The following is a 14,504-nucleotide window of genomic DNA, read 5'->3' as shown; positions in this document are numbered from 1 at the left end:
TGTGTGTGTGTGTGTGTGTGTGTGTGTGTGTGTGTGTGTGTGTGTGTGTGTGTGTAATATATATATAATTTTCTCTTAACCATCTGAAATAACATTTGGATTTAGCTAAGCTCTGGGCCATATGGCCACCTGTGACTGAACCAAAGGACCCATTGATGGAGTCAGCTGAACTAACAGAGACAGCTCAGTTGGGCCCCTCCAGCCCTCCCCATCAACATCTACCTGAAAGCATCCAAGTCTTTGGAGAGCAACTCTCACTCCGGGAGGCGAGAAGGGGCAGTTATAACAACTTCCGTGCACAAATTGCCCCCCCGGCCCTACCAACTCCCCACCACCAAGCCAGGGTCTGAACCTCCTCCAGGACCAACGTTGGCCATTGATGCTACGCTTTTCTTGCGTGACCTTAAAAGCCGCCCGAGCGCTGCTGCATTTAGCTCCTGAGCAAATTCTCCCAACCGCGAACGAGCGGCAGAGCGTTTGCTCGCGCGGGCCTCGGAGAGCGAGGCGGTCGTGCCCGCGTGGGTTACGGCTGCTGAAACACAGGCCCAGATTTGGTGTCAAGCTCTGGCCCCCTCCCTCCATCCACGGGAAGGCCAGGCCACCCCGGAGTCTTCCTCAGCTCCCAAAGACCCCTCCCTCGCTGCTGCTCTCAGTAGCAAGGCTCCCCGCTTCTTTAGCTCTCTCAGCCCCGTGGCAGTGGCTTTAAGCTTCAGTGACCAATTACCCCAGCAAAACCCAAAGCCACAATTCACCCCGGGCAGGGTAGAGGCGGTGGCATGCATCGGGGTGGCTGCCTCTCCCCGAGCTCCTCAATGCCAAACTCTTGGGGCTCTAAAAACCAGAGCAAAACCCCACAGCGTAAGCCCAGTTTCCTCCCCTGCTCAAAACGCGGCGAGGAGGGAATGCGGGAGAGAGTCCCGCAGCCTCCGCTGCGCAAGCCCTGAAACTTGGAACCAGACAATTTACTAACAGATGTAGCTATAAAAGGCCCTATTATCACATCTTGTACAGCAACAATGTCTTCATTCAAATGGTGTCCCCTCCTTGGAGAGTTTATTTTTAAACCACGCCGCTAAAGAGAGGAACAGACCACTCTCGCTGCAAAGACCAAATCCCTCGCTCAAAGTCAGCCTTGTTTAGTATTATCTCGATCAGATAAACACGGATAATGGCTTCGTTCTCTCTCTCTCTCACTTTCTTCCTCCTTCTTTCTCTCTCTTTTTCCTTTTCTTGCTCTTTCTCTCTGTCTTGCTCTTTCTTCTCTTTCCATTTCTTTCTTTCTCGTTCTCTTTTTCTTGTTCTTTTTCCTTTCTTTTTCCCTTTTTTCCCCTCTTTCTTTTTCCTCTTTCTTTCTTTTTCCCTTTTTTCCCCTCTTTCTTCCTTTCTCATTCAATGCAAGTAGGAACTGAGCTGGCGCGCTCCGGAGATCAAAGCGGGGACAGAGCCGCAGCACACGCGATGGGAGTCTCGAGCCCCTCGGATGGCCGGGAGGCAACCAGGGAGCGCAAAGCCGAAGAGGAGGCCGAGGTCCAGACCATCCACCCCCGGGCTGCAGTCCAAACCCAGGTCGTGAGAGGTCGCTCGCCCTGCTATTCTGAAGGCAGGGCAGGGTGACAACTGGTCCCTGGCTGGTAACTTCACCCTCCAGTCCTTCCTCCCCAGCCCCGAGCAGTCCCGACCCGCTTGCTTGTGACCTAACCCAGCAAGGAGGCCAGGCCTGGAGAGCACAGCAGCCGCGAAAGCAGGACCGAAGCAGGAGCTGAGCCCGAACAAACCCGACTCCAATCCCATTCTCAACAGTAAAAAGGAGGGGAGAAGGGACGGAGGCACCCACGGGGCCCTGGAGAGGAAGGACCCCTCTGCAAGTGACACTCTTCCTGCCTCTCTTGCTCCCAGCGCCTTACAAAGGAAGGGCTCACATCCCTTCTCCCTAGGGACTCAGCATCGGCCACGCGGCTTTGAATGACACCGTGCCGCAGCGTGGAGAAGAGACTTAGTCACAACCTGTGTGGGAATCGCTCAGGAGATGAAAAGCCAGTGCCAGGAAGAGCTGGAGACCTCCCAAACCAACCACCCCGCTCGCATGCAGAGAGGGCAGAGGAGCAACTTGGGCACGCTCCCCTCTTCCATGGAGGAGCACAGCAGGGGTCCCCAAACGCACGGGTACCCTTACCCCGCCGAGCGGTCTGCCGGTCGCTGCTTCGTCCAACGCCTGCAGCCATCATTGCACAGCGGTCAGCCCACCACGAACCAGCAACCCTCCTCGTGACAGCGAGAACAGGGATGGCTGCGGGGGACTGAACAGAGAGGACGACCTGGGATTGCCATTAAGCACCGAGTGCCAGTTAGGAAGGTGACTCGTGCGCGGTGCTCAGCAGAGCGACCGTTGTCCCTCGGGCACCTGACGTAGGACAGCCACTTTGTTTGCACGTTAGCTCTCTTCTGCATTTCCTCCTCTCTCGCCAGGGCTTTTGAAAGCGTGCATCCTGGAGACGCTGCACGGCACTGTGGGCAGGAGAGTGGATTTTGCAGGCAAAGCAAAAAAGAAATAGCAGGGGGCAGCGAGCACAGCAGGACTGTAGTGGAAAGGCTCTTTCCCCACCTAGGACTTGCTGATGCCCAGCGTTAAGTCTTCCTCTTCAGAGCAGTGCTGCAGAAGTCAGGCTCACCTGTCTGGGTGGGCATGCCCCGACCACTCCAGACCCAGCCTATGAAAAGAGGATGGCCCACAAACCATGCAGTTTAAATGTCCAGAAGGAAGAGAAACTATTCAGGAAGTGAGGTGCAGAGGCCAGCGGACTAGTAAAAATTGGCTTCTAGGTCTTTGCAAAATCAAATCCTAGATGCCCAAAGGCGTCCTGAATGGCAAAGGCAGCAAATCCCATTTCGTGCGCTGTGTCACAAGTGTGCACACATGCACGCACACCCACATATGCACTTGTGACGTAAAGCTACTAAACTGAAACAAGTACAAATCATTTCCCCCAGAGGCAAGTCAGCGATGTTTCACGAATACTGCAAAATAATCCACAAAAAAAGCTTCCTCCATCTGGACACCTGACTAAGAGGAAGGAGATACAGCGTGAGAGTGAAGGAAAGGCAGCGAGTGTGAGAGAAAGGAGGAGGAGAGCCTATTTCCACAGACAGGGGAGAGCAAATGCAAACACCTAGCGCAGGATTTGCAGCCAGCAGCTGATGGAGCTGTGCTCCGCTAACTCGGGAGGTCTCTCCTCTCTCCACGCAGCAATAAATAAAGGCTGTAGAGTTGAGCCGATTCCAGGACCGTCCCTGGAACAAATGCCAACGCTCACACAAAAGAAAATGAAGTCACGGTTTCCCCAACATGACTTCACCCTGCACAAACATCCCCTCCAGAGTTCCCACAGTCCCTAACAACTGGAAATCCACCCAGCGAACTTGTCCGCCTTCCCACCACCTGTCTGGCCCTGCAAGCACCGCGGGGATGAGAAATCAGGGCAGGCTGGCACGTCCTCACTGCCTGTCAGTCGTCTCTGCAACCGTCCCAGATGCACAAAGGAGGGCCGATTCCCTTGGCTTGCCACAAAATCGCTGCCAGCTCAGCTCAGCTGGGCGACGCGCTCACCAACAAGAAAGAAAATCCTGCCGTAGCTTCCAGGAATAGATGGGCTCCCTTTCTCATTATGAAGGCAGCTGCCAGCCACAGCTTCGGAGACGCCAGATGTAATAACCCAGTCCATCAGGACCTCCTCCAGCGTCGCCGTGAGCTGAGCGAGACCGGGGGAGGCTCCGGTCAAGGTCTGCAACACCAGCAGGTAGAGATTGAGTCTTCGTGTTGGGCAGAGACACTGTAGAGGAGCCCCGATATCACACGCGTGCCTCTTTGCTGAAAGACCCTCTCAAAGGTGCCTCAACGTGAGCGGGCAAAACTAGAAGCCCCTGTTTGAAAGCTCTTTGGTTCTTGCTTTTGAGCGTCTCCGCTCTCTTGAGTTTCTCCACCTTCAATGGCACGAGACGGTTCCAAACCAGAAGCCCGGGTTTCAAAAATGAACAAGGATGCTTGGCCCGCAAAAAAGCGTCAGACCAGGACCATGTGTTACATGCCAAGTTTATCATTTGGAAACTGCTAGATGCTGCAGTGCTCCAAGAAACCTCTGCAATTCAAATCAAGTTTAGGGCACTTCTCCTGGGAGGAAGCATCCCCAAATGGGAAAAGCTCAAGAAAATATGCCCCGAAGTAAACCTGAAATGATCAAAGCCTTTTTTTTCTTTTTGCAAAAAATCTAGTTGGTCTAATAAAAGATGTCACCTCTACCACGAGTCCCGATTCCTGAAATGATCACGGCATTCATAAAACTGCAGTACAAGGAGGGGCATGGACTGTCCTTTGCATGGCAAAGCAGCTTTCCTCGCAGGCCAAATGGTCGGCTGTCGTCGGAAAACAGCCCCCAAACCGAATGCTAACCAGTCGCCTAAACAGAGACTTTCGTAAGTACGAGATTATGTGAACAGGCACGAGCGAAAGACCACCCTGCCCTCCGGAGCCTGGCAATGGATGCGATCAGTGTGGCGAGGCCAGGGGAAAATGTTCAAGGCATCCGTTGCTGCCAAGAACTTCTGAGGAGCCACTTTTTCGGCTGGAAGCTGGCCTGACAGCAACTGCATAACTGAAATGCTTTCCCGCCCGTCGGGGGGGCTATGAATATACGTCACTCCGGCCTGGGCTCCCTCGCGCCGCTCATCGGCAGAACACGACCATGTTCTTGCAGGAAGAGAAGCCTCCATCCATCATGTCGATTAACCGCTGTGTTTTAAAGCAGCAAACCCGAGCAGCCTGGTGCGTCAGAGAAGGGACGGGGCAGCAGCTAATTAGCATTGCAAAGAAAATAGGAAGCGGGCCCTTGATGGCTACCAGAGGCCTAGTTTACACTGGGGAAGTCCTAACTGGCTTGAAACCGTTGTGGGACCTGAATGCATTGGGCTGAACCAGCTGCAAAGCTACCATATATTCACAGGGCCCAAAAACATGTGCTCTGGTCCAGAGCTGGGGATCAGAAGAGAAAGCCTTTGATCCCTACCCGTGCTTGCATTGCGTTTGCATGCCGGGAGTATCCCAAAGACCTCAGCCTTCACTTCCCAGCATCGTGTGCTTCAGTCCTCAGTGGTTATGGCTGGCTTTGCTCTGCTGCAGAGCCCGTGTTGTCCACACCCGGGTTCACACCGGTTTATTTGGGCTACAGCGGCCAGGCTTTGCTTCGTTCCACATGAACAATACAAGCACGGAGAAGAAACATTTTATTGCTCCTAAAAGCATCCCACAGCTTTGAAGCCAGTTCAGCAAGCGCAGGGCAGGGCAGGGCCGCACAAGCCTCCCACTGGGATGCAAACCACTTTGCATTTTTGAGCGTGGACCAAGCATTAGGAGACAACGTGAGATCTTCCGGTACTCGTGGGTGATTTTGCAAGTGGCTGGACATGTTGCAACGTTTGTTTTCTTACCGACTTAATTATTCATGCCGCCTTCATCCACTTTCCTGTAACAATTTTTCTTGGATATGGGATTAGCCAAAGACTCCATGGTCCATTTGGCAAGGCTGAGCATTTGCGCAAGTAGGCTAAAATGCTAGAAAGAAGTCGCTAGGCCAGACTTCAGGTTCTGGTAATCCTCTGGCAGATATTGCACTTGGCGGAAACATGCTCACCGCACGGATTTTGAAGCAGTGCTGTCTTTGCTACGGGTCTAGAGCAGGGGCTGGAAAACTCTTTAACCGAGTCGGCAAAGATCCTAAGGAAGAGATCCAACTTGAGAGGAACAAGCAAAGGGAGAAAACCGGCACAATGCATTTTTGCACATATTGGTAAACAGATCTCCTGCGCGTGAACCATTTGTCGGCTTGCCCTGTCTTGTTTTTCAGACGCACTTCGATTTCCAGCCGTCCCACTCCCCTTTTCTAATGACCAAGTTGTAGCTGAATGTCTGTTTACAGTCACAACTGCTTTCTTCAGGACAAAGGGCAAGCGAGGAGGATTTTGCTGAGAGGTGTGTCCCTGCTGATCGGCTCTGCTACCTCGCCAGGTTAAGTGAAGGGCACCATCGCCACGAAGCCGAGACGGCATTTCGAAGGAGGAACAGCGGTTCCCGACCCCGACAAAGGGAAAACTTCCACAAAGAAGGCAGACGATCTCTTTGAAGGAATCAAAACTCTTTTTCATAGTTTAGTTGCATAGTTGTTAGGGGGCCGACGGGACCTTACAGATCATCGGGTCCAGCCCCCAACTCGTGGTAGAGGTGATAGATTTTTTGCAAAAAAAAAAAAAATTCCTTATCTGCAAGCTTTCGGGCACAGGGACCCTTCTTCAGGCATAGGAGAAAAGATTGTAAAAAGTTCTCCTGGGTAGAAATGAAAGTTCATATTTGAACTCTCTGGAGGGCACTCCTACCACTTACTGCATGACGCAGACGCTCAACATGGATATTGCAGCAGACCCAGGTTTATCCCCCAACCTAGTTATCAAGAGGTGATCTTGCACATCATCAAAACCTTACCGACCAGCTCCTTCCTGCTTCTTATCAGGCTCTAAAACAAAACACAGCAGAATCTCAGCAAAATCCAACCACAGTCCAGATCCCAGCACGCCGCATGAGGTTGTGGGACACCCAGAGAACCACCCATCTTACTATCGCTTCAGCAGGCAAGTTTCTTTGAGTAGATGTGATACCTTTTATTAGACCAAGTCAGTAGTTGGAAAAAAGTTCTTGGCAAGCTTTCAGGAGCAGCCATCCCTCTTCGGGCACAGGGAGTCTCTTTATTCAGGCACAGGGAGTCTCTTTATTCAGGCATCCCTCTTCGGGCACAGGGAGTCTCTTTATTCTCCCTAAACCCGAAGAAGGGTGACCGCGTCCGAAAGCTTGCCGAGAATTTTTTCCATCTACTCACTTGGTCTAATAAAAGGTATCACATCTACTCAAAGAACCTGGCCCGCTTATGTCCTTAGACCAACATGGCTACAACCAAAAACCCAAAACTCTTCTGTATTTTTCTATATCACGGAGATTTGTCATCTCCATGTCAGCTTTGCATAAGCAAAAAGCGTTCTGGGAACAGGTTACACAACCTAGCTCATGGAAGTGCCTTATTACCACTGACCATCCATCAGTACTTATAAATAGGCTCCTATACATGTGACATTCATATTGAGAAGGATCTCACTGATAAATATAAATACGTGGCTATCCAGTGAGCAGGAGTGTATGCATCACTGGCATCGAGCAGCAGACGCTGGACAGGCCAGAAAGAGGAATCTCCTCGTCCCATGTACAGGGGATGTCACACTTGGGGTTGTCAGACCAGCAGAGCGTCCCCACCAGAAAAGAACGAAAAGGGTGAACGATGCAATCCCAAGCTGCGATCTGGCAAGCTAAGGATCTGCATCCCCTCCCACAGGCAAGAGATGTGCAATACCTGCTGTAATGCACCTTATCTGCCGTGCTTTCATTCTTCCAGGGCTCCCTTCTGCCTTTTTGAAAGAAGAGTGATTGGCTCCTCTCAGTTAGGAAGCTTCCCGACTGCATTTTCGCATTGCAGAATGGCCCAGAAAGCATTTACCATGCCAAAGGCTTCTGCAAGAAAAACGAGTTAGTTAACAGCCATGTCTTTAAAAAAAAAAAAAAAAAAAAAAAAAAAAAAAAAGTATGCATTCAAAAAGCCTTAATTAAAAGGTGTTTCATAACTATCTTACAGCAATATCTTTATACCTATATAGCTATAGAAATATATTTTATTTATTTAAGTAACCCAAGCCAGCTTTATGCTATGTCTGGCTGAAAAAGTAGGTTTTTATCAGAGATCTTAGGAAAAGCAGGAATCCCCCAACCCAGCCCACTTTGGGCACATCAATGGCAATATGCACTCTTCCCAGGCAGCATCTCCTGGATGCCCTTGCCCCGTCGGACTGCCGAGCACGTGACCCTGAATTTACAGGGACCAGAAACAAGAGCTAACTCCACACTGAATCACAGCGGAGCAGCTTCTTCATTAGCTCCACTGTGGATCTATTCATAAGGCCGAGAAGAGCGGGTGTGTGCAAGCGTGTGCAAGAGAAATCCACCGTGCCGCCCACCGTCTCTCTGACCACAATGATCCCTATTCATGCAAAAAACAGAGTATAAAAATTTTGCCTGGTTTCAATCTCCGTACATTAATCAAACCTCGGCCTATTTTTATTTTTTTTTCCCCAGCCTGAGACGCGCAGCGTGGGAGGCACGGCCTGTCCCATGGAATAATATTTTCCAAGCCACAGTCAAAGTCTGCCTGTCAACTCGAAGCCTCTTTTCTGTCTGTTTTACCAGAGCTGGACAGGAAACAATCTGTGGGCACAACAGATCAAAACAAGGCCGGCATTCCCAGCACAAGGGCCGATGAATGGGACCCATTGTGCAACGGGTGGGGGGGAATATCACCATCACCATCATCATCGGGAAAGAATATCTGTTTACATCACTCCCCTTCCCCCTACACACACACACACTCTCCCTAAAAGGGCTCTTTCTTTGGAAAGGCGCATCTTAACAGGTGGCTTGTTTTCCACCCTGGACAACTCCTGCGGGGTTATGCAGATGCGTGTCGCCTCCGTCAAAATGCATTCGCGAAGGGCTTGGCCAAGTTCAACAAATGACACCAGGGAAGAACTGCTCCTCTCTCTTCCTTGCTCGTGGCACCAGAGACGGCAGAACTCAGAAACTCTGAAACTCAGTCTTTTCTTCAAAATGGAAATGCTTGACGTCACACTTTGAAAAAAGGTGAATTGCTAAATCCTGCACGTTACAAGATTTCAGAAACAGCAGAAGCGGCCAGAGACGAATGGGTTGTAGGGCACTGCTGTAAGATGAACTGTGAAAAGCCAGTGTCAAACTTCAGACAACTAGAAGGTGTGGACGCAGCTCGACCCCCAAAACCAAGCTCGCCCTAAATCACTTTTCACAATTTTGGCCTGGCCATTCTGAAGCCTCTTAAAAAGCCCATATCCTTATTCCCCATTTGCAGGCTTGCTACCGACGTGCGTTAGTTACAATGCTGGCACAGACCAGCAGGCTCTCAAATACTGTCTCGTGTTTCCACGTGGTACGGATCACAAGAATTTTCTTCTCCTAACTGTGCACTATTAACCTTCCCTTACACTACAGGAAGAAATCTCCTTCCCGATTCAAATTGCAGCCAGTTGATGGACCTGACACATGAGAGCTGGGAACTTGCAGGGAACCTGCATAACCTTGATCTTAGGCAACGCGGTTGTAGTCAATGAACACGTGTGCGTTTGTCAGTCATCTGAACATGTCTCCACCGTCGGCATCAACGTCCTATTGCAATCAGCTCCCCAGACTACACTTTGCTCAAGAGACGATAGGCTGGATATTTTTCAAGGCAGTGTTTGGGATTATTTATTTGTCCATTTACTTCTAGATCCTTAACGTGGTTAATAAAGAGCATCAGGTCTTGGCAATTCACTGCAAGTCAAGTCCTCAGCGGTGGCAGATGACAGAAGGAGCAATGGGCTCAGGTTGCAGCAAGGGAGGGCTAAGTTGGATATTAGGAAAACTCTCTCAAGAAGAGGGTGGTGAAACACTGGAACAAATTACCCAGAGAGGCGGTGGCAGCTCCATCCTTGGAGGTTTTTACTCTACAGGTAGGGCTGCCAGGTTCTGGACTGGGCTCCCAAGGGAGGTGATGCTCTCTCCTACCTTGGGGGTCTTCAGGAGGAGACTAGACAGATATTTGGCTGGGGTGATATGACTCCGGCACCTGCTCCTGCCCGGGGCAGAGGGTCGGACCTGATGATCTGTTTAGGTCCCTTCCGACCCTAAGCACTATGACACCAAGACCCAGCTTGATAAAGCCCCGGCTGGGATGATGCAGTTGGGGCAGGTCCTGCTTTGAGCAGGGGGGTGGACTAGATGGGACCTCCCGCGGTCCCCTCCAACCCTCATTTTCTATGATTTTCATAGTTCTTAGGGGCTTGAAGGGACCTTACAGATCATCAGGTCCAGCCCCCCTGCACTTGTTTGCCTATTTGACCTGTTTGCTGGCCTGTGCCTCACCTTCATGACACGAAGATTAATTCCCTAGTAAGGATTTCACCATCGTGCTCTGGGGTGGGGAAAGCTACAAAGACTTCCTTTAGCTTTCTTCTCGTATCCTACGTGACTTCATGCTCACTTTGCAAAGAATTACAGAGCACAGCAGGAACAATGATGTTACCACCTAGCGTCAGAAGAGAGAAGCGCCAATTGCACCACTGCAAAGCTTGGTTCCTCTCTCAGTTTGAACAGTCCCTTTGCCTATACCCCTCCAAGGAGAACATCTCATTCAAACCTGGTTCGTTCTTTCTTTTTTTTTTTTTGCTCAGAAATATTATAACTGAGACATTACTCTCTCCTTCTTCCTCCCAACCAGCTGCTGTTGACAATAAAAATGAGTTTTCATCACGTCTTTTACCAAAGAAAGTGAACTGAAAAGTCCTAACCGACTTGAACAAGCCGGGGCCAGACTGATGCTTTCATGTGCAGGTCTTTCTAGCACACAGGGGCTCCTTTATGAACTCTCAGCAAGTTAACCGCAACCCAAAAAGCAGATATTTAAGACACAAAGGGATGTTACAAAGTACGAAGCATCATGACAAGTACAGAGAAGGTATCTTGGAAGGTTTTATTCAGCCTGACTCAAAAGCTCATTCAATGGAGCTGAAGGATGGTAAAATCAGAACTGGGGATAGGAGGAAAATCCAATTGAAAGACTATTTCATGCAAGGCACAATTAGCTGGTGGACCTTCATGCTATCTGACACCATTGAGGGCAAGAGATCAGTAGGTTCAAACATGGATTGGACATGTATGTGTGTCAAAGAGCATGCAGATTATGGCTGCAAATACTAGAAGAGAAAGCAGTCTGTAGACTGCCTGAAACCCTCATTCTCCATAGCTTCATCACCATCTAATTGCTCTGGGGCTGGAAGGAAGATCTCCTTGGAGTCATTATTCCCCAGTAGCCTCCCATGGGGTTTTTGCATCTTCCACTGAATCAGCGAGTGCCGGTTACCACCAGAGACAGGATGCTGAGATGTGACGGCCCGCGGGTCTGATCCCAATGTTCCTCTGACCCCGAGGGCTAAGTTGTTTCATAAATGGAGCAAGAGGCCGAGATGAGAGGCGAGGGGAATGGGATAGCGAAACAAGTGTCTGCAGGGATGGAAGTATTATGGCAAGGCAAGGGATGGGAGCCTGCTGATTCAAAAGAGGAGGAAAGTGCATTGGTGAAGGGATGCGGTAGCTCTCATTGGCAGAATGAGCCTCCTTACGTATTCGGGGAGGTGGTCCTACCTCCTGGGAGACTTCCAGGGCCCTGGGGACAAGATATCTCCAGGTGAGGGGTGGAGGGATGGAGTGCAAACAAGCAATGAGCACTTCATGCCAGGGCTGCCCCACAGCAAGCAACGGGCATCCATACAGCGTGCTCTGCAATACCCAGCCCCCTCGTTGCCCACAGCACTTGGGGTCCTCCGCAAGCACCGTGGAGCCCCAGGCAGGCAGGAGGTACCGGAGGCGGAGTGGGATCGGGCAGGATTAGGGCTTGGCTCTAGCTGAAATGAAGATCGTGTGAGCTCAAACAAACTCCCGATGACCCGGGGCCTCGAGAATGCTGCTTTGGTGCTTGAAAATCATTTTTTTCCACGTGCGTTTCGTTTTCTGGCACAAACTATCCCTTGTGACTGGATTTAGCCTCGTGCAGCTCAGCCCTCGGATGCACACGAAGCCACGCAGGAGGCACCATGCCTCTCAGTCAGTAGGGAAACCACGCTGCATCCTAGCTCAGCCCTGGATGTTGTCCTGGAGGCAAGATCAGGGGCATACGGCTGCCCTGCAAGGCACGGCACCTCCGTGTAGGACGTGCACCTGTACGCTGCTGATGCTGTCGTGCGCGCAAGCAGAAGCAGACCCATGCAGTAAGGTTGCCGAGTCCCTCCGAAGTCTTACACACACACAGATACGAATGGAAAGGATTTCCCCCACCCCATCAGTCTCTATTCATAGGCAGCAGGACTAGAAAGGAAGGCGCGTGGGTCTGACTGCTGTCGCCATCCGGTAATTTGTCCATTGCTCTCCATCACCAGACTGCAACTTGCATCTCGCTGGGGAGGAAAGGGGACACCATGACTCTCTCCTGTATAATCTCAAGTGGAAAAAAAGCAGCTGGGATTAACAGAAACAGACAGGTGATCCCCGGCTTGTTTGGACTCGAGGCACCCCTTCATGCCTTCTGCGAACTGAGTGGCACCCAATTTCAAAAGCTGATTTATATAAGGCAGTGTTTCCGGGCAGACAGTGGGGGTAGGGGGATCATCCAGGCAGGGACAGGCCTGAGCCCCTGCTTATCGACACCTCACAGCACCCTTCAGAGCACTGCCAACTTCTACAGAAAACAGCCCAAAAGAGAATAAGACCCTTTTTTACAGGGTTTTTTGGAACCATCCTATTTTACAACCGATTGGGGAGTATAGGATTTCTATTCTACTCCATAACACGGCTGGAGAAATTAAAACAAGAGCTTATTAAAACATTTTTATTGGCTATCCAATTCAGCAGGACTCTTCTAATTGGGATGGCACTGGGTTGGAGAGACAAAAACATTTCTGAACAAATGGGTTCAAGACAGTTGGGCAGAAAGTAGGGTAGACTGGCACCTTACAGGCTAGATCCGAGGTGTATGCTCATCATCACAAATCATCAACGTCTAAATCAGAGAGGCTGGATCAGCATATGGTAAAAAGGCCAGCTCAAACATTTAATGGACTCCTTCTTCCTCCTTCCTCACAGACAAAATCAGCCACTCCAATGACTTAAGATCCAGTTTTCCTCGTGGGTAGGGGAGGTCTGTTTATAGACATTGTGTTGCTCTTGTATAATTAGCCCTGGACTTTCTATACTGCAGTTATTAGCGTGCAAACCACCCACCTCCTGCTAGCTGTCCCCTGGGGACTACTCCGCGATTTCTTCTAAACACTTTTCCAAATCTTTACCCAGTGTAAAGCAAAACCTGCTGGCACGACCATCACCGAGGGGTGCAGTTTTCCCCTGCCCTCTCCCCACGATAAGAAACGTTCCACATTTCTTCAGTTCTCACCTGGGAAAGTCAATTTAAGGTGAATTCCCCCCCCTTCCCAACTCATAAAGAAATAACTAGAAACAGGAGATGGTCCTGGGGCAAAATCCATGGGTTTTTCTTTTTGTTTGTCTGGAGGGATTGTTTTAAGTGCTTTGAGAAAGCTTAGAGGGTTCACAGGGGATTCGTGAGCGAGGAGGGAAACAGAGCAACATTTCTGCGTGCCTTCTCCCTCCTCGACGAAACAACACTGCTTCTCGCAAAGCTCCGGCCCCCCCGTTAGACATGCAGCTACTACCACTTCTGCCTTTTGCAAAGAAAGCCACCTCTGTGCATCTGGGCCTGCCCAGCCAGACGCCTTATCGGGAAGCTCCTTCCCCGCCAGGGACCTTCGGCAAACAGCACTGGAGCAATGCAGCCGAAAGGCATGGGAGGGAGCAGGCAGACTCTGCATTCCCCCAAGGGCAATATTCTCCCCCGAAACAAAGCTGCTCTTCTCTTCTGGCCCGGGCGGCCACCTCTAAACTGCACCTGTGCGTCTGGCCCGGCAGCGCCTTCCTCCGCTGCTCGAGCGCTGCCAAGATGCGGAGGAGTCGGTCCCGAGTGCCGCTGCGCTGCTCGGCTGCCCCGGGGTAGGAGAGCGCGGGCCTCCAGCTGGTTTTCATCGAGGCAGCCCTGGCCTCATATGGTTCCTTTTAAGCCAGCCACACAAGGTGGACGGCGGGGGCCGGGTGTGTGCGGAGAAGAGGGACGGGGGCAAAGCAACTCACTGCAAGACATGGCTGCCCTTCTCTTTACCTCGCTGTCTGGAAGGCGGCCAGCGGCTGCCTCAGACCTCTGCTCACATCTGGAGGGAAGTCTCCCTGCATCGCAGGGGCGGCCGTGCTCAATCGGCCCGTTCAAGACGCCCGCTTGGGCTGTCCGGCCTCAGCGTGTGGAGGTGCGCGTGCCGTCCACCTTGCACGTGCAGCTCCGAGCGTGGCGGGGACGAGGAGGGGGAGCTCCATGGGCGTTTCAAAGCGACTCGGGAAAGCCTGGGACTCTGGCCGGCCCGTTTCATACAACGGGACGCCCCAGGGATGGCAGCTCGGGGAGCAGGGTGCAGTAACACGGCCTTGAAACCTCTGAACCTGTTCTGGGAGGCAATTCATGTAGGAAAAGGGAGATGGGAGGGAGAGAGAAAACATCCAAGCCGCAGCAGAGTCAAACGAAAAGCCACGCTATGAAGCACTGCAGGCGCCTGAGCTCGAGGAACCTGTGCCGCCGGACATCGGGACTAAAAACTTGATGATCTCGGGAAGTTGACTTAAACTTTAAACTGCTCTCTCCATCGAAAAAGGAGATGCACATACAGTACTACAGAAAGAGAGA

General features: G+C 51.2%; 1 protein-coding gene across 2 annotated transcripts in view; it reads right to left on the bottom strand.

The window, feature by feature from the left end:
• Positions 1 to 14,504, bottom strand: part of SLC39A11 (solute carrier family 39 member 11) — a 208,676-nt gene that overhangs the window by 22,677 nt on the left and 171,495 nt on the right. The gene's annotated exons all lie outside the window — the stretch shown is intronic.

Source organism: Crocodylus porosus, unplaced genomic scaffold (assembly GCF_001723895.1).
Source record: "Crocodylus porosus isolate Cpor-Errol unplaced genomic scaffold, CroPor_comp1, whole genome shotgun sequence".
In the NCBI taxonomy this organism is placed as follows: domain Eukaryota; kingdom Metazoa; phylum Chordata; order Crocodylia; family Crocodylidae; genus Crocodylus; species Crocodylus porosus.
Note: the sequence above shows the minus strand (reverse complement) of the source record. Positions and strands in the feature narration are given on the sequence as shown.